General features: G+C 47.7%; 1 protein-coding gene across 2 annotated transcripts in view; it reads left to right on the top strand.

Moving 5' to 3' along the window:
• The window catches only part of DOCK1 (dedicator of cytokinesis 1), a 453094-nt gene that overhangs the window by 126444 nt on the left and 303689 nt on the right, over positions 1-22961 (top strand). The gene's annotated exons all lie outside the window — the stretch shown is intronic.

Below are 22961 nucleotides of genomic sequence, written 5' to 3'. Positions count from 1 at the left end.
CTCAAACACAGGCAGGCAAGGACTCAGAGAAAGTGGCAAGAGGCTTGAAATCACGGGATAAAGGTTGATGGGAGCAGATAGGACTGGCACTGAGCTTTGAGGGGTGGGTGGGCGTTGAGATGAGGGAACAATTCAGGGAGGGGGCAGAAGGCTGGGGACATGAGGGAGAAGAAAAAAACAGAGGGTGGAGGTGGCACGCGTGGATTGTGTTTTGGGGAAAACAGGAGCCTGGGGGCGGGAGTGGAGAGTTCCATTGGGAGCAGGGGACATGCAGTGGGGGCAGCCTTGGTCCCATCCTGGGACCTCAGAGCTGAGAAGAGGAGTGTGGATGTGTTCTGATCATCAGATAGAGATCCTGAACTGACTCACTGAGAATTGAAATACGGGCTTATTTTTTAATCTAAAACCACATTTTTCGAAAAGGACAAGATCTCCCAGGGAAGGAATAGGGGGAAAATGGACTTTCCTCCCCGGGTGTCTCTCAGTATGAAAATTACATGAGTTCTTAGAAATTTTATCTCATGAAATTCTTCATTAGTGCTTTTATTTTTGTCATGGGATAACTTTTCGCATTTACATTTTTAAGTAAAATATGTCTTTCATTGCACGAAAGTTTTCCTGGAATCTGGCAAGTCCCCTGTCAGAGCTCTGTGGCACTTGCTGGGAGCCCCTTCTTGGCGGGCACAGCAAGCCCTTCATGCTGACAATCGTCCCAGGGAAGCCACTTGGGAGGTTTGTGGGGCTGACACCTGTTCTTCACTCAGGGTGTCCTGACCACTAGAGAGCTGATGCGGCCTCAAAGTGACAGCCCGCCTATGTGACAGGCATTCGTAGACGATGAGGATCATTTCCCAAGGGGACCAGTCATCTTCAGGAGAGGATATGACGTGTTCTGAGTCATCGTGTGACATACAGATGGCTCTGTCCCCTGCGTTCTGGCTCTCCTTCACTTCGGGGGTCCTCAGCTGCTCAGTGGGCTCCCCACCAGCTCCTTCTCGCCAGGATGGGAAGAGCACTGCGTTAGGACATGGGAGACACTGAGCGAGTCCTTTCCTCTCCAGTCTCATGCCCAGACGAGGGTGGCAGTGTTACTGGGGCACGCAGGCCTGGCTTCCTTCGGAGGCCACAGCTGCTCTTTCTGTGGGCCAGTGTGTGCAAGGAGGGTCTTTCATCCTTTTATTTCCGACCTTTCTTTGTTCTTATGTTTAAGGAGAGCATGTGGTAAGCAGCATTTGGTTATTGTTTTCCCTAATCAGACAATTGTGTCTTTTATTTGGCGTATGCAGTCTACTTACTTCTAGAATTTTCGTTTGAAATCCCTTTATGACAGAGCTGAATTTTCAGTTGAGGTATACCTCCTGTACATTGCAATGCACGCGTGCGAGGTGCCAGCTCTGATGGATGCTGACCTGATGTGACCCACAGCCCCACAGTCAAGGCCATTTCCCTCCCCCGTCCCTGGGTTCTGGCCGTGTTTCTTCCAGTCTCCCGTCTGGAATGTGAGCCTTTGCACCTCTCGGGTTCTTTCAGACAGAAACTTTTTACTGCACTGAGTTTTCTTGTCCCCATCCGTGAAATGAAGGAAGGGTGTAGACCGTGTTCTTGGGTTCCCTCTGCATTGACTCTCGATGATTCTCCCTCTGGAAGCCAAACATCACCTCTTCAGAGTAGACAGCAGACATCAAAGGAAACTGAATCGGCGGAAAAGGACAAAATGCTGTCTATTGTTTGCTTGCATTGGGAAGTAATTTCTTTCAAGTGCACAGAGACAGATTTTTAAAAGAAACACTAGTGTCATTCAGTAGTCAGTCTTTTATAAATGACGTGTCTTTGTATTTTAAACTAATCGTAGCTCCCAAATTCGTGTGCCCGCACTGTGATATTTCAAGTCTGTTCTCCAGCTCATTTTTTTTGACGCCATGTGAAGTTCAGTGGAGCAAAGTCTCATTTACATGCCACTTATTCATAATTTAGGATAATCACTGTCGTGGCTGGGCTGCCATTCACCTCTTCCAGCTAGGAGAAGGAGGCTTTGGCAGACAAATCCATATTGTAAGCAGGAGTAAGTCCATGATGGCATGCTTATACTTCCTAAGACGGTAGAATCTTTCATGTGCCAGTGCAGAGCAGGCCTTCTCAACTCTTCTTTCCACCACATCTCCTCTTAGGCGTTTGGAGGTAAGACACTCCAAGATGCCTCTCACTCAGAAAGTCTGCATTCTCGCCAATATCATGCTGTGCTGGCTTGTTCATTTCCTTTGAAAACTTGAAAGTAAGAACATCTCATCTTTTGGAAACTGGTCATTCTTCAGACTTTTTACTAATCTCCCCCCACGCTCCCACCCAGGCACTACAGGGTTTGGTTGCTATTGGCTTTTATATTCTCATCACTGTTTAATATCCAGCCTTTGGGTCTTTGTTCTTCCTGGGGCTAGATTCCATTGCCCATGGAAAGTGTCACCTCCTCAAAAGAGGTGGGAGATTGTGTGGCCATGGGCCTCCTTTGAGGTTTTCCAGGCATACCCTGGCTCCTGGCATCTCACCGACCTGAAGATTCCCATTCTTCCCGGAAGATGCCCTAAGTAGGGACTGAAATTATGGGTCACAGTGGCCACTGATCTGTCTCTACCAGCCTATCTTTAATGCTGGGCTACTGAAAATCAGTTTTGTTTATTCTGTGTTTGAATTTGGACTTTCCTACTCAGTAATTTAATATTTCTAAAAGGACACCTTTGGTCTTGCATTTGTCATGAACGAGGAGGGAGTGCGCCAGCCTGTAATTTGCCTCTCTCCTCCCTTGCCCTCCTGGTGTCTACTCATTAGCTCCTAATTGTGTCCATAACCTCTTCAGAGTCTGGCGGGATCTCATTCTCAACCCTTCGTGACCCACCCCCCAAGGTAGTTAAATGAAGTTTTTCTGTCTTTTTGAATTAAAGATGTCATCTCTATCGGAAAGGTCCCTGAACCTATGGTGCTCTATTTTGGCAAAATAAATACTATTTTCAGAGAATTATAAAACCTGTCCATTTATATTTGCCTTTTATGAGGAGATATAATGATTTTATGAGGCATGTAACTATGAGCTGCCGCTCTTGTTGGAAGAAGGAAGTGGCTCTAGCCGTTCTGCGGTCTTTGTGTGTGATGGTTCTTGCTGACTGAGGGGCACTCATGGGGACCCTAGGTGCAGGGCATTTCTGTTCATTTGAGCCTTCCTGCCTTGATGCTTCCTGCTTCCTGTAGCCGTGGCCTCCAAGTCTGAGAAAGGCTGTATGCCCTGATGCCCCCCGCATCAAACCCAACCCAAGGTTGTCAGTGTGCCTCTTGCTTCTTTCCTGTCGTCACTCTTGCCTGCTTTCATCGCTTTTCTGGGGGTCTCTACGTGGTCTCTATTGCTACGTGGAACTACTAGCTTGGTTGTCACCTTTCGAGTGACAGCAGCTTCCATAGCCATGGATTTCCTGTCCTTAATCCAAGACTGGGGAGGGGGGCGCTTGTGTCCCAGTTGGGCAGTCTCTGCAGTTCCTCCCCTTTGCTGGGGCCAAACACCCGCCCCCCCCCCCCAGGAGCTCTTTGTAAAATCACTTTTGCTGAGGGGTAATTTACGTTTCATCAGTGCAGCCCTTCTGCGTGTAGGATGCTAAGGGTTTTCATAATGCCCCTCTGCCACCGCACACGCAGTCCAGAGTCGGAACCTTTCTTCACCCTGAACAGCCCTTGGGCCGCGTCTGCGACCCTCTGACTTGTGCTGATTCTTCAGAGGAAAGCAGCTGAGGCCAAAGACAACGACCACGAGCCCCGGCCTCTCTTCCCTTTGGCTTCTATTCCATCCTTCGACCTATAGGTGCTTGCTGTGTTAGGCGGCTGGCACCTTGGACCAGTGAGGGGGGGGCTCTGTAGTCATGAGGACGGGGCCGTCCCTCCAGGACCCAGAAGCCCTGCTGGACCACAGTCGTGTTCTCCCTCCTCAGTATGCAGAGTATTGAGTCCTGCCTGCCCTCCAGGCCCTCCGGTGGAGCCGGGGAGGAGGGTTTTGCCCGGGGCTCGGGCTGTAGAGGCTTAAATGGAGAATCAGCGACTGACTAGCATGAGAGGAGGAAGCCAGACGAGCATTGGGCTTCTGTCCTCTGCACCCCATGCGTGTCCCCTCCTGACTGGCTCCGAGCACTTGTCAGGCTTACTCGCTCCGTGCTCTCCTGTGCTGTCTCGTCTCTGCAGCTGCAGGCCTCCAAAGGGATTGTCTGCTTGTTTCGGGCCATGCTGTGCTTGTGCCTGTCTCTGAGTCTTTGCACGCAGAGGTTTCTGTCCCTGGAATGCGTGGAGCCCTCAACTCTCCCAGGGGACCCGTCAGTCAGCCTCTGAAACCCAGTGCAGAAGCCGCTCATACCAGTTTGTACTGGCGTCCTGTGCGTCCCACCGCTGTCCCCAGAGTCCTCCAAAAGGACTCAAGCAGGTGCGTTGGCGATGGCCATTTGCACATGCCACTTGTCGATCAGAGCCCGTGGCTGTTGAACACTTGGCCTGACGTGCCGCGGGCACCAACACCTTAGGAATAAGGGAACCCATGGACTAGAAGTGACTCGGAACATGCACGTGCGCTGGCATCCACGGGAGCTAAGGCACCTGGTGCCGCCACGTTCCAGGACACGGAAGCTGGCCGAGCGGCTCTGGTTTCCCGCGGCGCCTCCTCACTGCCCGGCATGAGGGAGGGACAGTGGCCTGCCCGCTGCCTCGTGTGGTTTGGGCTTCTGACCTCACTTGCTTTGATCTGAGAAACCCTTTGGCTGTTAAAATAGGCGTAAATCATATGAGAAACTCACAAAGTGAACCTCCTAGGGAGGAAGTATGCTTCCTGTTGATAATAAAACAGAGTGGAATACTTTGAATTCTTTATAATGGATGTGATTATAAATGATTTCCCTCTTTACTCATATAAAAGGCTAAATGGGAGATGATTAGTGAGTTCTGTTTTCTGTTTTTCCTAAGGTGATTTCTTAATCTTCCAAATAGATTCCCGTGATACATAGGGAAAAAAGAAAAACCCATTAAAAGTTACTTAAAATCTTTAAGTAGGTGTTTAAAGCTTTGGAACTGAGTAATCTTTCTATTGCTTTATTATGTTACGGCACAGGAGAGAAAATACATTATAGGCAAACATTCTGTGCTGTTTACCTGCGGGCGGTCAACATTGTTAAATGCTCTTCTGATCTCAATATTGGACTACTGGCACTTGTCATAAATAGAATGATGAGTTTTTAGACTTAACACCTATTTATGCTTTTCCCTTTTTAGCTGTATTGCCCCTAAAAATGTAGAATGCTTAATGGATCGAAATCTTTCTAAATGTCATGACTTAATATTGTCCTGTCATCTGATGACTAAAGAATGCTTCTTCTTGTTTTTTTTTTTTTTTTTTTTTTTTTAACCTCCTTTATCCTTAAATCTTTCACCCAGTAACCTGCTGGCCATATCATAGGTATTTCATGATTATTAATTAATTACTTATTCATCGGCAAGTGAATGTTACACAGTGCAATTAGGAAGGTTCTATATAAAGACATGTTAGCTAAGTGTGGATGTTTTCCACCCAAGTTGGGTTTAGAGGCATCTGGTTATTTCATTGTACTTATCTCCTATTTTATTTTATTTTTGTTAGGCAAACTCTGCTGGTTCAAAGCCCTTCTCTCACCAGCACTCCAGCGATGTTGAATCTAGTTGTAATGTAGAAGACCCTCTCCCTAGATGGCCCTCAGAGCATGAAGGGGTTGGGGCTGTTCTCATGGTGTGGCGACTTCTCTGGGAGCCCAAACGCTTCCCAGCACATATGCTGCTGCCCCTGCAGGTGCCATCTTCTGTCCACCCGAGCAGGACCGCGTTCCTGGGATGGGTAGGCGGAAATGCCACTTGCTGCTTCCTGTGTCATATGTCAGTGAGACTAAAACACAATTGACTAGCTCAACAAGGTGCTAGTTTGCTGTGTCCTTAATGTGTTTGTATGAGGAATTCCATGTTCCAGACTGGGACTCATACTGCAGCAAAGTACATTCACCCCAGGGTGCTCCTTGGGCCTCCTCTCGCACCCACCGTGGGGACACAGAATCTTGCAAAGAACCTTTCTCTTTGAGACCTTATAACACCTTTCTCATTATTTTATTTAAAAAGCAGTGCTAAAACACATTAGCCTGAAACCTTATTGCAAGTTAGCCACGATTTTACAGGTTACCTGGCAAAATTGGTTTAAACGGGAGCAAAGAAATTTAATTATATTTGGCAATTCCCCTCCCCAAATTTTGTTGGGGAACAGTGTGTTTCTCCAGGGCCCATCAGCTCCAAGTCGTTGTCCTTCAATCTAGCTGTGGAGGGCGCAGCTCAGCTCCAAGTCCAGTCACCGATTTCAGTCTTTAGTTGCAGGGGGCGCAGCCCACCATCCCATGTGGGAGTCAAACCGGCAACCTTGTTGTTGAAAGGATACGCTCTAATCAACTGACCCATCCGGATGTGCCACCAGCAGCTCCTTGTCTTCATTCTAGTTGTGGAGGGCGCAGCTCACTGGCCCATGTAGGAATCGAACTGCCCAGAGCTCGCGCTCTCACCAACTGAGCCATCCAGCCACCAACATTTGACAATTTTGTGCTGGCATGAACATAAGCGTTGGATGTCATTATAGTAAACCTTTTAAAGGTCATTTGAAAAGTTGAATAATTGGTTACATTGCAGTGATAATGAAGGATCATGAATATATACCTAACCTATAAATTTAAAAATAAAGCTGCTAACATTATGCAGATGAGAGGTCAAGGCTTGGGAAATAATTTACTGTTGTTCATAAACAAAACAGTGCCGTATTGTAAACATTTTAGACTCATGTGAAGTGATGACCAAAACTGGTTGTTGGTGATGATTGAGAGACGGATAACAAAGACGCAAGTCAAAAGTGAAGCTACAATAATTTCATGAAATGCGAGAATGGACAAAACTATTTCCGAATTAATAGCAATATACTATGATTGTTTGATAGGAATGCATGGTTAAATTCTTGAAGTTTTCCAAGGAGACAGTAGTTATTATCTATATGCATAAAAGTATATACAGTTGAAGTGGTCGAAATATGAAATTCTCTCACTGGGAAAATGAGGGTCTGTCTTACATCCAGGGTCACCTGACTCATAGGGACAAAAGGTAGTTCCTCACAGCTGAGTGGGCGGGAGTGGATGTGGCAAGAGGTGTTTGTGATGGGCTCTGCTACGCTCCAGAATGCTCTAGAGGTGAAGAAACATGGTCAGGTTTGGGGAGAAGGACAAACACTCAGCAGCTTGTGCTTCGAGCACCGTCCATTATTAAGGAGGGACCTTTGCTCATGCTGCATGGGTACCAGATTAGCATTGGACTTGCCAGAGGGATGAGTTTTCAGACAATGGGCTTGTAATTTCCTAGGCAATACAGGACACATCATCTCCAGGGGATGCTGAGAAGTTCTGCACTGTTTACAGCATCCACTAAGATGGGTCATTGCTTTGTAAGATTTAACTTGAGCTTGACCATGTCCCAGAAATTCATGCTGGGCTCAGTCCTTAGTGCTCATGGGGAGGGGGAAAAGAGGAGGGCTGCTCTGTGGACCCATCTTGGGGAGAGTATTGAGTGGGCGGTGCTCCTGAGCTGTTAGGATGAATTGTGGTCTGATGGGGGGAGGATCCCTGAGAAATCCTAGAGTTTTCTCCCCAAACCCAGTTAAGGGTTAACCCAAGGTGGGAGTTAGGAGCTTCTTGAGTGTGAGGGCATCAAAGGAACTTTAGTTTATAGACTTCGTTTCCAAGTTTCCAAGGTTGCTCGTGCCCCCTTCTTTCTGAGTGTTCTGTGGGCTTTGGGATTACAGCCAAACGTCTGCGAGGTGACCCTGATGAAATGTAACTGGCAACATAGAGCTAGAAATTGGCATTGTTTAGGGCCGTCTATTTAAAGTAGAACCAAAATCATTTTGGTGTTACTTGGTCATTAAAGAGATAAATGACTCTTTGGTTACAAATACAAATCTTGGAAATAAATGGGGAATCTCATTCTGAGCTTTCTTCTTCACAGCTTTATTTTTATGCACTACTGTGTTTGTCAAATTCCAGACCTTCCAAGATCCAGAGCTGAGTAATTCTCTCTGATGGTCGTGACATTTCATTTTCCAATAAATGTAATTATTTTCTTGCAGTTGCTTTTGTATGTAATTTCAAAGTTTTCTCCCGTTCACTCTAGCTCATGCTTTACAAATGCAGAGTCAAAGCCAGCAGGTTTCTGTTTTGATGGTGGCAAATGCATTCAGAGTTTTATTTAACTTGATAACTGGTTAGCCCCCACCGAGTGCCTCAGAGTTTTCTTTTTATAGGTTCAGGCACACTGTGGCGTCCTCCAGTAAGGAGCCTTTTATCAATTGGAAGCTGGCGCTTTTGTCCCTTTGACTTAGGATTGTACTGTTCACTGTCCTTTCCGTGACATTTTCTCTGCCCTTCAGTCACTTTTGGAAGTAGTTCCTGTCCTGTTCTGGAGCAAAATACCGTGGTTTTCTGGTTGCACACCGGGATGCCATTCCTGGGTCTGTGTGGAACTTACCTGTCAGAGATTGGTCAAAGCTGTGGACTTGATTAGCGTTTATGTGCACAGTAGGTGCGACACTGCTTTGTGATTTTGCCCTGGTTTTGTGTCTTTCTGTGAACTCTTGTTTGGTTGAAATTAATCTGTCGTTTCTCTTATTGTATCTGAAAATAGCAGTCATGGCGCTTTCCACGTGGCTTGGGATTTGTTTGAACTGAATCTAGGAAAGGTGATGTAAGAGGTACGTTTTAGTCCTTTAGTATTACCTGGAAAAAGAAATCTGAAGCCAGGTTTTGGGGTAAGTCAACTTAAGTGAATCGATATTGTGATTCTCAGTTTTAATTGCATCGCACTCCAGAGGCGTCCGGGTCTGAAAGCGACTGAGACGTCTGTGTCTGCCAAGGGGTCAGGAACCACCAGCCTCCGTGGTCAGAACTGCTCTCAGAGAAAAGGAAAGCCCTGTGATCGGGAGGCTTCTTCCAGAGAAATGCAGCAACCTTGCTGTTCAGTCCTTTTTGGAGTCTTAGCAGATCTTTTTGGTTAATGAATACATTTTGGTTCAACGAGTGAGTGAATGAATGAGTGAGTGAATGAATGAATGACTAAATCCTGGGGAGTGAGGGCTTCATGCCTTTGTAAGTTAGCTGAGCATTTGGTTTCTGCCTGTATTGATTCAGCATGGAATTACTGAGCACCAGTCTATTCTGTTGCCCTGTTCTTTCCTGAGGGTCCTGCCAGAGGCGGGGCAGAGGCTGGAGGCCACTGCAGAGCTGGGTGGGGCCCTTCCCCTCCAGGTATGTGGGGTTCAGGTCGCTGGCCCAGGTAAGCCTCCGCAGTGCTGATGTGCGTGGGAGGGGCATCAGTCAGGCGTCCACTGGAAAACAGAACCAATAGAGTATATGTTAGGTTGGTGCACAAGTAATTGAGGGTTAAAAGGGTAAAAATAATGGCAAAAACAGCAACTACTTTTGCACCAACCTAATGTTTGTTTATTGAGGTGAATGGGTTTGTGTGATGGTGGGGCTGCCGAGGTGAGTCTGAAATGTGGACGTGCTAATAGACACTGGGGCAGGAGCTGTCAGTGCCGACCTCAGGCTGGACTCTCTCTTCCTCAGGGAAGTTCTATTGACATCTTTCAAGGGATTGGATCAGGCCCACCCAGCTTATGCGGGACAACCCGCTTTACATAAAGTCACCTGGTTGTTGATATCAACCTCGCCTGCACAGCGACACCTACACTAATGAGCAGGCGGCTGCAGCCCAGCCCCGACACTCGGGAATCTGGGAAGAACTTAGTATCTGGAGCTCAGTTTGGGGGATGGAAAAGTGAGGAGGGGATGGCCGGGCTGTGGGTCGTCCGGTGTGTTAGCGGAAGATAGTGGACTTGGGCCCGTGGAGGTTACAAATGCCTAGAGCTGCTCAGCGCAGAGGCGGCCATGCCTGCAGGCAGCAGCCCGGGCTTCCAGGGGCTCCCTGTCCTGCTGGGAAAAGCACCCACCTGTCACCCTGGAGGAGCATTGTGGGACTCACGCCAGGGAGGAGGTGCTGAGGAAATGGTGTGATGTGGAAGGAAGAAGCCAACTGGAAATAGTGCGCCCACGAGTTGGGAGGTGGCCTGGGCACCAGCGAAGGTGGGTTCTGAACAGAGCCAGCTGGGAGCTCAGCAGCTAGTGTGGAGGGTAGAGGAGAAGACAGCGGGCCGAGCACTGTATTGGAGCCAGCCCGTGTCTGCACAGAGGCCATCTTTCCTGATCACCCCACGCCACTGTCCACGGAGCCGCCCCCCACTGTGTGCCTGCCCTGTGTGCTGGCTCACAGCAAGGCCGGAAACCCCGAGCCAGGCCTCGCCCGGAGTCCGCACACCCAGAGGAGCTGACTTGCCGCGTATGAACGGGGATAACGTAGCTGTCTTGCTTTTTATCTTGCTGTCAGCACTCCAGCCATCATTGTCTTCCTTCTCAGCAACCACCAGGAACTAGAAGAACAGCCAACCGAAGGATCTCCTACAGATCACGACGATTCTGTGTTTGTTCTGTCATGCCAGTGCTGGGCGTGGCGTGTGGGTACAGTCTGCAACAGGGCACGTCTCTGCCCTCATTGCACTGACAGGCTAACGTCTCCTAACCCATGGGTTGTAGTCCCCAGGGGTAAATCGGAGGGACCCGAGAAGGAGTAATTGCCTGTAGTTGGGGCAGCAGGGTGTGTGTGTGCGGTCCTGATGGGAGTGTGTTGTCACGAGGCTGGGGCAGGCATGTGTGAAGAATGGACTTTCTATTAATAAAGGAAGGAGAAGCAGGAACAACGTCACGGACTGAGCTGTGTCCCCCAGATTGCTATTTGGATGCCCTAATCCCCACCAGATCTTGGGCCTCTGGAAGCTTCCGGACCGGTGGCTGTTACAGCCTCGCCAACAAACTCATACGAACTCTAACAGCAAAACTCAGTGAGCAGCCTAAACGTGGGGGTCGACTTCTTAGCCTCACTGTGCTCAGCTGGTTCGGCTGCTGCCCAGTGAAAGGGTTTTCCCTGTGGCCTGGGCTTGAGCAGGTCCCTTAGTCGTTTGACCTTCGTGGTGCCTCCGCCAGGCTGGTGTTTTCTCTGCGGTCCCTGGGGCCTGTTTTAGTGTCTGGACTCCTCTGCCTGCACCTGTTCCCTCTGGTTTGGGAGCCCTTTCCTGGGACCCCTTCTCTTCGTAGCTCCCGCATTCCTGGAGCAGTCTCACCCTGCCCTCCTTCTCCACCTCCTCTCACAGCCCTCCTGCCCTGCTGGCTGGTCCCAGGCCCTGACCCCCGCCCAGCACCCCTCCATTTCCACTTTCACATCCCCTGGGCATCTACCTTGTTTCCTCCCATTGCTCTGTTCTAGCCTCAGACTCTTGCGAGACAGCCTGCCTCCTTCACTGGGCACCTCGGGGTTACTGAGGGTTCTGACCTGCATCTAGAACCTGGGAGATCAAGCCCCCCCGGGAGAGCAGGGCACCAGGCCGGGTCACAGGCGTGTTAGCACGAGGCCCAGGGTGTGCTGAGGGGTGCCCCCTGGAGCTGAGGAGCTGACGCTCTGGTCTCCAGGACAGAAGTTGCCCAGTGCTGGTGTCTCGGGACGGTGATAATTAGTGTCCCCAGCTAGCTTGTCCTTGGGAGGAGAAGAGACTGTCTGACCTGCAGAAACATTTTTAATTACCTACCCTGAAGCTTTTCGTTCGTTTGGCGATGTTTATAAAAATTCCCCATTGTGCACCTGAGTACATTTTTAAAACGTTACGTATTTGGTTGTTCGTGTTTTAAATCCTCTGACCTCAGTAGGAAATGTTTGTTGAGACAGATTGGAGACCCACTGTAGAAATGTCTGAAAGCATGTTTAGGGGTGGCATTTTGGGACGGTGCCTGATGTTGGGGGCTGTGGGGTGGCTCTCCGCCCTGGCCCTGCTGTCCCTGGATTTCCACCGCGGTGGCTTGTATCACATTGTGCTTAATTAAGGCCGTGGCATTGACAGTGGCATGTGTCGGGGGAGGTGGCTGCCCTAGTGACCAGGCAGTGACAATGGCATCGTTACTCCGCTCCTCTCGTGCCCCAGTTTAGACGTGGCTTGAGGCCAGTGGCTGTTTCCAAGGTGTTGGTCTCTCACTGCTGAGAACCATTGTGTGGGTCAGTCACGTGTGTCACAGCCTCGGGGACAGGCAGTGACTCTGAGTCAGTAAGTAAAGAGCAGCCCTGTGACTGTGTTAATGAAAAGTACCCTTAACACTTGGGGGCAGGACGTTCTTTGCTTTTTTCTAATTAATTGTTTTGTATGTGGTGAAATATACATGAATTCGCCATTTTCACTATTTTAGAGTGAATGTGGAGTTCATTAACAATATTGTGCGATTCTTACCACCATCTAGTTTCAAATCGATTTCCTCACCCCAGAAGGAAGCCCTGTTCCCAGTACCTTCTGCCCCCATCACCCCGCCCCCAGCCACCGCTAGTCTGTCTTCTGTCTCTGTGAACTTGCCCATTATGGGCACTCTTTTAAAGGACATCGTAAATATGTGGTTTTTTTGTACGTAGCGTGTTTTCGAGTTCATGCAAGCTGTGGGGTGTCAGTGATTTCGTTTTGTGGTGGAATCTAAACCCCACCCTATGGATACACCTCATCTGTGTTTTCCTTCATCAGTTGATGGACACTTGGGTTGTTTCCACTTTTTGGCTCTTGTGAATAGTGCTGCTGTGAACATTTTGGAACAAGTTTTTGTTTGATGTGTTTTCAGTTCTTTTGGTATAGAATGAGGAGTGAAACTGGTCATCTGGTAACTATTCTGAAGAATGGACATTTTTTAATAGTTTTATTTATATGGACTCCTGAATTACACGTGAAAGGTTCCCCTCCCTCTCCTTTTTTGGAGTGACCACAGCAGTAACATTGGTGCTCCAGGGAAGAGAATGGGGAGGAGGTGTGGTGGGACCTGGTGCTGATGGGAGGAGGTACTGGTAGGAGGAGGTGCTGGGTGGGGAGGAGGTGCTGGTGGTGATGGGGGACGTGTCAGGATTTGATCCTGGAAGGTGGAGTCATAATCCTAGCTCTGTCATCCCTGACCAAGGCACACCCCCACCCCTGGCACACCACTGGGTACACCCCACCGGGCACACCCCACCACGCACACCCCACCGGGCACACCCCACCAGGCACACCCCACCAGGCACACTCCACCACGCACACCCCACCGGGCACTCTCCACCGGGCACAAACCCCCCCCCCCCCCCCGGCACACCACTGGGCACACCCCACCACGCACACCCCACCGCGCACACCCCACCGGGAACACCCTCACTGCCATGGGCTTCCCCAGCTGAGCCTCAGCCAGGGCCTGGGACATGATGTTCTTTGTGCTGCTCAAAGCAGGTGACCCGGGGTCCTGGCCACAGGTGCTTGTTCTTCCTAGTGACATCATGACACTCTAGAAACTCATATAGTAACTTGACACCACCGTGTCATCCAAGCACCATTTTGGTTTACTAGGGAATCGTCTTTATTTTACAAAGCCATTGGTTGGAAACAGATTGAAAACAAAGCAAACCTTGGTCTTTCCTACAGGTAAGGAGTGGAGCCGTCCTTGCCTTTGGTCCTGGGACGGGTGTGTGTGTGTGTGTGTGTGTGTGTGTGCGTGCGTGTGCGTGTGCGTGTGCGCGTGTGTGTTTCCAGGGCTGCCTTAGGCAAAGGAACGCCATCTGGATAGCTTAAAACGACAGAAACTCTCTTGTAGTTCCGGAGCTGTCGGCGGGGTGGTGTTCTCTGAGAAGATTCTAGAAGAGGATCCTTCCCGTCTCTTCCAGCTCATGGTGGCTGCTGACAGTCTTTGACGTCTCTTGGCTTGCTGCTTCAGCACCCCACATGCCTCTGCCTTCCCGGCATTCCTCCTTGCCCATGCCTTTGGGTCCAGTGCCCTCTCCTTTCTTTATAAAGACAAAGGCACTGGATTGCAGGCCCACCCTCATCTAGCATGACTTCATCTTAATTTGATTTCCTTTGCAGAGACCCCATTTCCAGATCAGTTCACGTTCACGGGTACTAGGGGTTAGGACTATTTGGAGGGGACACTGTCCCACCGCTCTGGGTGGGTTTGTGCCTGCGATGCAGGGCAGCCAGTGCGCACTTGGTGTGGGAGTGGCGGGGCAGGCCTGGGTCCAGGAGGGTTTGGCCCCTCTCTGCTGTCGTGGTTTCCTCTCCCGCCAGGGCTTTTCTTCACCCCGTTGGTCTGTCTCTACCTGCCGATGTGTCCACGCCCTTGATCGTCATCCCTAATGGTTTTTCTGAGGGTTGGTGAGGTGGGCTGGAGCATGGGGGCCACAGGAGATGGCTGGGGGCTGGGGAGGGCCCTGCACCTGACAGACAGCAGCCGGTGGGTGTCCTCCCTCCTCTGTGCCTCCGCTGTCCTGCAGGGGCCCCTCTTTTACTCCTTTGCTCCTCAAAGGCTCTGTTTTGTGAGATGATTCAGACCATGAGTAAAACACAAGTGTGACATGTTACATTCTCCAGTCAGTGTTTTCAAAATCGCTTCACTGCAGTTCAGGCTCTTATGATGCTTTTGAACTGGACAATTTTCCTGTCTGTTGACTTCTGAATTTCCAGTGTTTTTTAGAAAATCGCCATTACTTACTTAGAAGTCATGCTTTGCCTCCTGGAAGCTGTCTAGAGAGGTAACCAATTTTTGCCAATTTGGGAGCCTGTTCAAAGGATCACTCCCTTCCTCCCTGAGCCTCTTAAGTTACACTGCTGTGCTGGTAAAAAGTAATAAAAAAAGTTCAGTAATTTAATTCAAATGTATTCTTGCCTGGATTACAGTAATACTCCTATTTAGCATGACTTAATTCCTGGCAAATGGGTTTTAGGAGGTTAAGGACAGCACAATGACTCCAAAGAAGAGAGCTTTCTTCTGGGATGTGCTGTGGTTAGCTCATGTCCCCCCTTTCTTTCCAGCGCCTTGTACTTGTTGCTACGAGGTCCTGCTACGAGGTCCTGCTACGTAGCCCCACGTCCGCAGCCACCTGGCCTCACTCCCTTAGTCATGGTAGCTACACATGGACCATGTATTGTCTTATTGTTTATTCTGTCCTTGAGCAAACTGCCTTCTGGTCTCCCGCTCCCCTAGCATTGGGAACGCGGATGAACCACGTTCAATAGTGTGTCTTGCCACCAGAGCGGAGGGGACCAGAGCAGAGCAGAGGGCGCCTGAGCCTGAGTTTTCCCACGGAGTTCAGACTTGGGTACATAGAAACTGGTTATTGTTGTAAAGTGCAGCTACTTGCGGCCGGAGTGTGCAAGTGGCCCAGGGCTGGTCTGGCTGACCCAAGGGCTGAGGGCTTCTGTGGGTGCACCCACTTGTGACACAGCCACACAGGACTCTCTTGTCATGTCTGGTGCTTCTCTGCCAGGGGCTGTTTGACTGTGACAATGACTGTGTTTTGTGCGCAGAGGGTTATTGCTGACATTTAATGGGTGGAAGCCAGCAGTCCTAAAAATGGTCCTGCCCCGTGAAAACAGCATTCCCTTCCTGCCCCACCCCCACCTAGAAACACGGGGAGACACTTTCCCCGTTGTTGATATTCTCCAAGGAAGGCATGACAAATTACTAATTTTTCTACTTATTTCTAATTGTGTTCAAAGCCACATAAGATAACATTCACTATGTAAATTGGTTTTAAGTGTATGGTTCAGTAGTATTAACTATATTTGCATTGTTGTGAAACACATATCTGGAACTTTTTCATGCTGTAAAACCTAAACTCTGTCCCCATTAAACAACAACTTCCCATTCCCACCCACTTCTGTTCCCATCCCCAGGCAACCACAGGAATACTTTTGGTCTCCGTGAGTTCGACTCCTTTAGATACCATGTTTCCCCGAAAATAAGACCAGTGTTATATTAATTTTTGCTCCAAAAGACACTTTAGGGCTTATGTTCAGGGGGTGTCATCCTGAAAAATCATGCTAGGGCTTATTTTCCGATGAGGCCTTATTTTCGGGGAAACACATATCTCATATAAGTGGAATCATACAATGCTTGTCATTTTGTGACTGGTTTATTTCTCTGAGCACAATGTCCTTCAGTTTCATCTATGCTGCAGCCCCTGTTAGGATTTCCTTCTTTTTTAAGGCTGAATTCCACTCCATTGTATGTATTGGCCACATTCTTTTTCTTAATCTCATCTTTTTTTCTTTTTTTTTTTATTATTAGTTTCAGGTGCACAAAACAACATAATGATGAGACATTTACACTCACAAAGTGATCATCCCAACTAGTCTTCTACTCATCTGAGGCCGTGCATGGCTACCTTGTTTCCCCGAAAATAAGACCTCGCCAGACCATCAGCTTTAATGCGTCTTTTGGAGCAAAAATTAATATAAGACCCGGTCTTATATTATAGAAGACCTGGTATTACATTATATTAAAATAAGACCGGATCTTATATTTATTTTTGCTCCAAAAGACGCATTACAGCTGATGGTCCGGCTTGGTCTTATTTTCAGGGGAACACAGTATATTTTTAACTACAGTTGACATTCTAATTTATTTTTTATTAGTTTCAGGTGTATAGCACAGTTAGGAATTTATATAATTGAAGAAGTTATTCCCCTGATAAGGGCTTTTACAACGTAATGGATTATATTCCCAATGTACTGCACATCCCCGGGACTATTTTGTGACTACCAGTGTGTACTTCCTGTTTTCTTCCTTGCCACAGTTTCTTTATCCCTCCATCCATTGGTGGACACTTGAGTTGCTCCCACCTCCTGGCTGTTGTGAACAATGCCACAGTGGATGTGGGTGTGCACATATATCTTCAAGATCCTGCTTTCAGTTCCTTTGGGTCTGTACCCAGAAATGGAATTGCTAGATCATATGGTAGTTCTGTTTGTACATTTTTGAGGAAACTCCGTACTGTTTTCTGTAGTGGTTGTTCCATTTTACATTCCCATCAGCAGTGTACAAAAGGGTTCTAATTTCCCCATGTCTTTGCCAACACCTGTTATTTTCTTTTTCATTTATTTTTGGTTAGTAGCCACCTTAATAGGTATATCTTGCAATTGATATCTTGCGATATCTTGCAGTTTTGATTTGCACTAATGATTAGTGATGTTGACCATCTTTTTATATGTTTGTTGGCCATAATAAATCACTTTTCAAGTATAGGAGCTTATGTTGGGTTCACTGAAGAATCTTAGTAATGAGTTTGTAGTTTTTTCATTAATTGTTTGGTTTGAACTTTTGTGAATTTGAAACATGAAACTACTCATGGGAATGATTCCCTCCAACTGCAGTATTGTCATTTGTGATTGAATGAACTGTAGCGTTCACAGTAGAGATGGGAGATGCTGTTTTAAAGACCGGACTCAGCTTAGAGGAAGCCTGATGACAAAGAGAAGAAGTATTTTTAGATTTAAGTTAACAAGGGATGTAGGCAGCCTTTATTTCATAGGGTATAAGGAATATAAGCAGTCTTTGTTACGTCTTTCTCTTTTTTGTCTTGGATTCCTTCGGTACGTACAGCAGGGTGGTTCAGAGTTGATGCATCCTCGAATTTTTCCAAAGTGCTGGGTGTTTCCAGTCTTCAGCTGCTTGAAGCCCTCCTGCCCAGCTCTGTTTCATTCATTGCCCAGGAAAGACACAAGCTCAGGTCCTGGGGTATCTGTTGGCCAAACTGGTCTTGCTACATTTTCCAACAGCAGAATATTCTGGTTCTTCTGAGGCTGTTTGACTATGCCCCAGATCTTCCAAAGACGGAACACTTAAGTCTGAAAAGAGAATTTGTGGACCATATACTATACTTTAGCTCAAAACCTCCAACTGGAATCATTTTAATATGCGTTTTCTTGAGAAATATGTAAATTAATAATTGCTTCATACATTATTCAAGCAAAACTTATTTTGTATCACCCATAGCTCTTGTAATCTTATATAAAGATATGCTAATGGATTTAATTAAAATAATTATACTGAATAATGTAGCCTGAACTTTACCCTAAAATAGTGTCTATTAATCATCATCAGTGGTAATATTTTTAGTCAGAGAGACACACCATTAAACCAATAGTAGATAGAAAGTGCACTTTTGGTTTGGGTTTGCAGTTGGGATTAAGGTGGCGTTCTCATGAGATGCATGACAATTAAATTTGCTTAGAGAAGAGTGCCAAATTTATTTAATTTCTTCAACCTGAACTGTTTCAACAATTAGAACATTTTAGCATTTCCTGCCATTTATTAATCCTTTTTATATGTTTCGGTTTTTCCCCCCTAAAACCTGGGTTTCTGTGTGTTACTGATCCTTTTGATTCAGTTCTGACCTACCCTCCTTCCTCAGAATTGTGGTCGTGGGCTGCCATGAGTTCTTGATTGCCTGGGGATTCAACAATGAATCCAGTTTAAAGAGACACCCAGCAACTTGCCTGTCTTTTAATACAAACAGAAATAGCTTTACTACCGGCCAGTGTTCTCTCTACTTTTCTTCTGGTATCTTTCTTTGGTTTGCTGGCTTTCAATCAGTGCTCAGCGGCGGGGAGCCCTGTTGTGTTTGGAGGTGATTTCAGTTTTACCTAAATCCTTTGTGTGCCTGAATGTGTGGGGGAATCAAGAACGTGTTTTCAGCACATCAGGGGGTCACTGCACATGTGTCGGTGGCCCCACGGCCCCCATGCATTTAGAGTGGGCCCCATCCATCATGGGATGAACAGATGAAAGCTTTACCGAGTTCCAAGAGAAAAGCAAGCTAGGACTTAAACTGTCATGTTAATTAAAAGGTTTAATATCAGATCTGAAGAAATAACTTTCTTAGGAAGCAAACGTTGATTTGATAAGTTAAATTATGACTTAAAAATCAGGAGATGAATAAACAAAGTAAAAGCAGTGAATTCATCCAAGTTCCTGCATGTGCTGTTGTCTGTTCCTGGCTAGGCCCTGTCACAGGGAGTTGTTCTCACAGGTTATGGAGTTCCCGGCTCGTCGCCCTGGAGGGATGGAGGGAGAGGCCTCACTGCTCACTCAGCTCTGTCTGGTGTGCACGTGGCACAGGCATCGTCCTCTCCTCTCTCACCCCCATCCCACACCCCCAGTGAGTCAGTTATGAACATCCTGCTGTCTGCAGGGAACCGAGCTGAGGCCTGGGCGGCCTCCTGGGCAGGGGCTGCCGACATGCTGCCCTTCCAGCCTCTCCCCCACACTTCAAAAGAGCCTCACACATTCCGAGCAAGATTTTGTTTAGTAAATAAAGAACTGATTTACAAGAAATTAATAAAATTGAGACCCAAACATAAAAAAAAAAGAAGAACCTCTCAGATGTCCTGCATTCCCATTGTCCAGACTGCTTTATGATTCAGCAAAGCATTCTAGTCAGTGTTGACCTGTTCCTACAGGACTTTGTACGTGCAAGTTTCCGCAGACTGGGGTGGCAAGTTGGAGAGTTCTGCACGCCGCAGCCGTTCTCCGTGTTGCTCGTTGCACACGTCCACGCGCCCTCCCGCCCCGCTGTCAGTGGCAGCAGTGCCCAGCGTCTGTTGGGCAGTAGCATGCATGGCGAGCGTGCTGCGCTCACCTCCTGTGCGTCAGCCCATTCTCCCAGCAGTCCCGGGGGCAGCCGCTGTTAACCCCCAGTGTCCCCAGTGAGCACCACGGACTGCAGATGCTGCCTTGCTGGGGGGCAGTTCGTGCGCAGCCCACCTGGCCTGGCGCCCTGGTCCTTGTGGGACTGGCTCTGCTTCTGAGGACCCTGTCCGCGGAGGTGCTCTGCCCGCATCCGGGACCTTCCTGTCTCGAGGTGTCTTCCATGGATGAGCTTCTACCTGCACTGTCTGTCCTCTGTGTAGGAGCCCCGCTCTGCCTGTCGGGCGCTCTCCACCTGGGGAAGCTCTGGAAGCAGCGGCTCGGTCCGCTGGGAGGAGACCTGCATCGAGCCAAGCCGCGCAGCTGTGCTGAGGAAGCCGGTGTCTTTGGACCTCAAAAGATTCCCGACAAATAACCAGTGTTAGATGTGCACAATGCTCCATGTGGTCCTTGGTACGAGTGGGTGATGGAGCAGGCTTCCCAAGAAAGGTGGAGAGCCTGTGGGGGGCTGCACGTCGGAGTTCCCTCTGCCTCTCTGAGCTAAGGATGGCGGCTTCTCTGGGTTGAGAGCCAAGAGGTGGGGTGTCTCTTGAGAATGAAAGAGGTGTTTTATACAAAGCTGGGAGTCATGGAGGTTCTACTGTGTCCAGGGTTCTCTGGAAGGATCAGTTTTTTGGTTGTGATTTGGGATCACAGGCCCCTGTCTGTGGGCATCGCCCTGACTTCGTGTGCGGCGTGGGGAAGCCCTTGCTTGTCCCGGCCCTGCTCATGCGCTCAGCCTGCCTGGATGACACAGCGCTGGGCCGCCTCAGGGCAGCATGTGGAAGGTGGGCTGTAAGGGCCTGTCTAGTCTGTCGCTGTCTGCTTTGCCCTTGTGACATGCGGTTGATCCCTTTGCCACAAGCACATGGTGCTTTGGGGGGTAGAGGATAAAATGCTCAAAGCTGATATGTTCCTCACCGTCGGGGCCGTCACGAATTCTACAAGACACCTACGGGCCTGAGCAGTCAGCTGTGCAGAGGCTCATTATTAAACGTCACCATAAATATTTCTTTGTTTTTCAAAGCAACTTCTAGGTTGTCGAAACAAGACTTCTGAAACCAGAATGCAATTGTTTCTACTTAACGCTCTTTCCAGAAGCTGGATCTCCAAGCAGGTAGTTGGGATCCCGTGATCTGACCGGCATTGAAAGGTGGGGTTAGCACCTGGAAGAACAAACCCTGTGATTCTGTAGTGTAGGATGTGGCTTTCCTGTCCCGTATTATCTTGACTGTGAGACCCTGAGATCCTTGGTGACGACTGAGTGTGGTGGTTTCTCTGTCGCCTGGGAGGTGGACCAGGGTCTTCCCTTTATTTGCGCCGCCTCTACTTTCAAATGTGTGAATCATCAGTTTGTAACTTTTGAGTTTGTCCTGTTTTACTTCTCAGAGTGCATTTGAGATTCATTCATGTTGTGTGTAACAAGGGCTTTTTAAATTTTTTATTGTTGAGGAGTGTTCCGTCATATGGATTCACCTCTTGAGGGACATTTAGGTTGTTTCTGGTTTTTGACGATTACAAATAAAACTGCTGTAAACATTTATATACAGGGTTTCCTGTGAACAAAAGTTTTCATTTCACTCAGGAGTGCAATTGCTGGGCCATATGCAGAGGGCATATCTAACTTTGTAAGAAATTGCCAGGCACTTTTGCAAAGTAACGGAACTAGTTTTGTATTCAGACCAGCAGTATCTCCAGACAGCACTTTGTATTGTCTGTTTTTTTGTTTTGTTTTAGCAATTCTAATAGATAGTAGTGATATCTCATTGTGGTTTTAATTTGCATTTCCTGGTGACAAATGATGGGAGCGTCTTTTTACGAGCTTATTTGCCACCTTCTTTGGAAAAAATCTCTTCAAATCTCCGGCCTATGTTGGGGGAGATTGCTTTCTTGTTATTGCGTTTTAAGAGTTCTTCGTATATGCTGGATACAGAGCTGTATTTGTGACTTGCGATTATTTTCTTCCAGTGTGTGGCTCATCTTGTTATTTTAGCAGGGGTTCTTAGTTTTCATGAAGTGCAATTTATCAGTTTTTGCTTTTACAGATTATGCTTTTAGTGTCATAGCTAGGAAGTCTGTTTAGCTCCAAGTCACAGGATCTTCTTCTAGAAGGTTTATAGTTTTACATTTCAGACGTGTGACTCATTTAAAGTAAATTTTCACATGGAATGCGAGGTGTGGAATGAATTTCATTAGGTGCTGGAGGGGGAGGAGCCTGTGCCCCTTGGGGGCAAATCAGCTCATTGACTGTCTGTATTATGGATGTCATACTTAACCGGGGTTTCTGCCCACTTACTTTTGGAAAGCAGTGGTAACCATTGTTTATGTAATAGGTATCATGTTCTCCATTATTCCCATTATTATCTTCTTCTCTTCAATTTGCTTCTGAGCTTTAATGCAAAACCCATAGAGGTATTTAGCATGAGTGTTATTTTCATCCATTTGTTTCGGGGAGGGGAAGGCCAGCCTGCTGTAAGGAGTCACTTCGGGTCCGAGGAGGGGGTGGGAACAGTCATGGTCAGAACACTTAAAATCCAGGACTTTCCCCAACGAGAGATAGATGAAGAGGCTGAGGTCCTGGCTTCCCACAGAACTGAATTTTAATGCCAGCTCAGTTCAGTGCTGTGTGATCAAAGGCTAAGTAATTGACATGTCATGGTCAGCTTCCCTGCCTCCCAACTCAGCTAACCCCATGGAGTCCTGTTGGAATTCAAGAGAAACTATACCAGGGCCCTAGCATAGCGCAGAGCGTGTATTGGGATCTCTCAGTGTTACCATCACTGTGTTTTTTTAGAGTGTGGGTTTTCTAGAAGATACATAATGTCAGTATAACAGAGAAAATTACTAAAGGAAAAATGATTCCTAATTAAGGGCTGCACAGATATACAGGAAAACAGTTCTGGAATGGAACCAAGAATCATTTTAATGGTTGAGTCTGGTAGAGCTGCAGTCATTGAACGTAGAGGGCTCTTCAAAGGGCACGGTTGTCATTTGCTGATGGGTTAAGGAGAAGAGTAACACAGTGGAGGCATTTGGTCAGCAGGCAGAAATGTTGGTTTCTGTTGCTGTTATGCTAGCATTAGGTGTCAAGGTCACCACGTAACAAATGACCATTGTTTGTGGATCACAGGTGTTTTCCTTTGCTCCATTTCCATCACGTTTCACATCAGCTTCTCACCTAGAAAGTGACCTTTCTTTTGGGATATCAGTGGCTCTTCATGGTCATTATAAATTTATATTAGTATTTGCCAAACTTCACGAGGCTCAGCATTC

This window comes from Rhinolophus hipposideros (genome assembly GCF_964194185.1).
Source record: "Rhinolophus hipposideros genome assembly, chromosome: 15".
In the NCBI taxonomy this organism is placed as follows: domain Eukaryota; kingdom Metazoa; phylum Chordata; class Mammalia; order Chiroptera; family Rhinolophidae; genus Rhinolophus; species Rhinolophus hipposideros.
The sequence above is the reverse complement of the archived record's forward strand: the minus strand, read 5'-3'. Positions and strand labels throughout refer to the sequence as shown.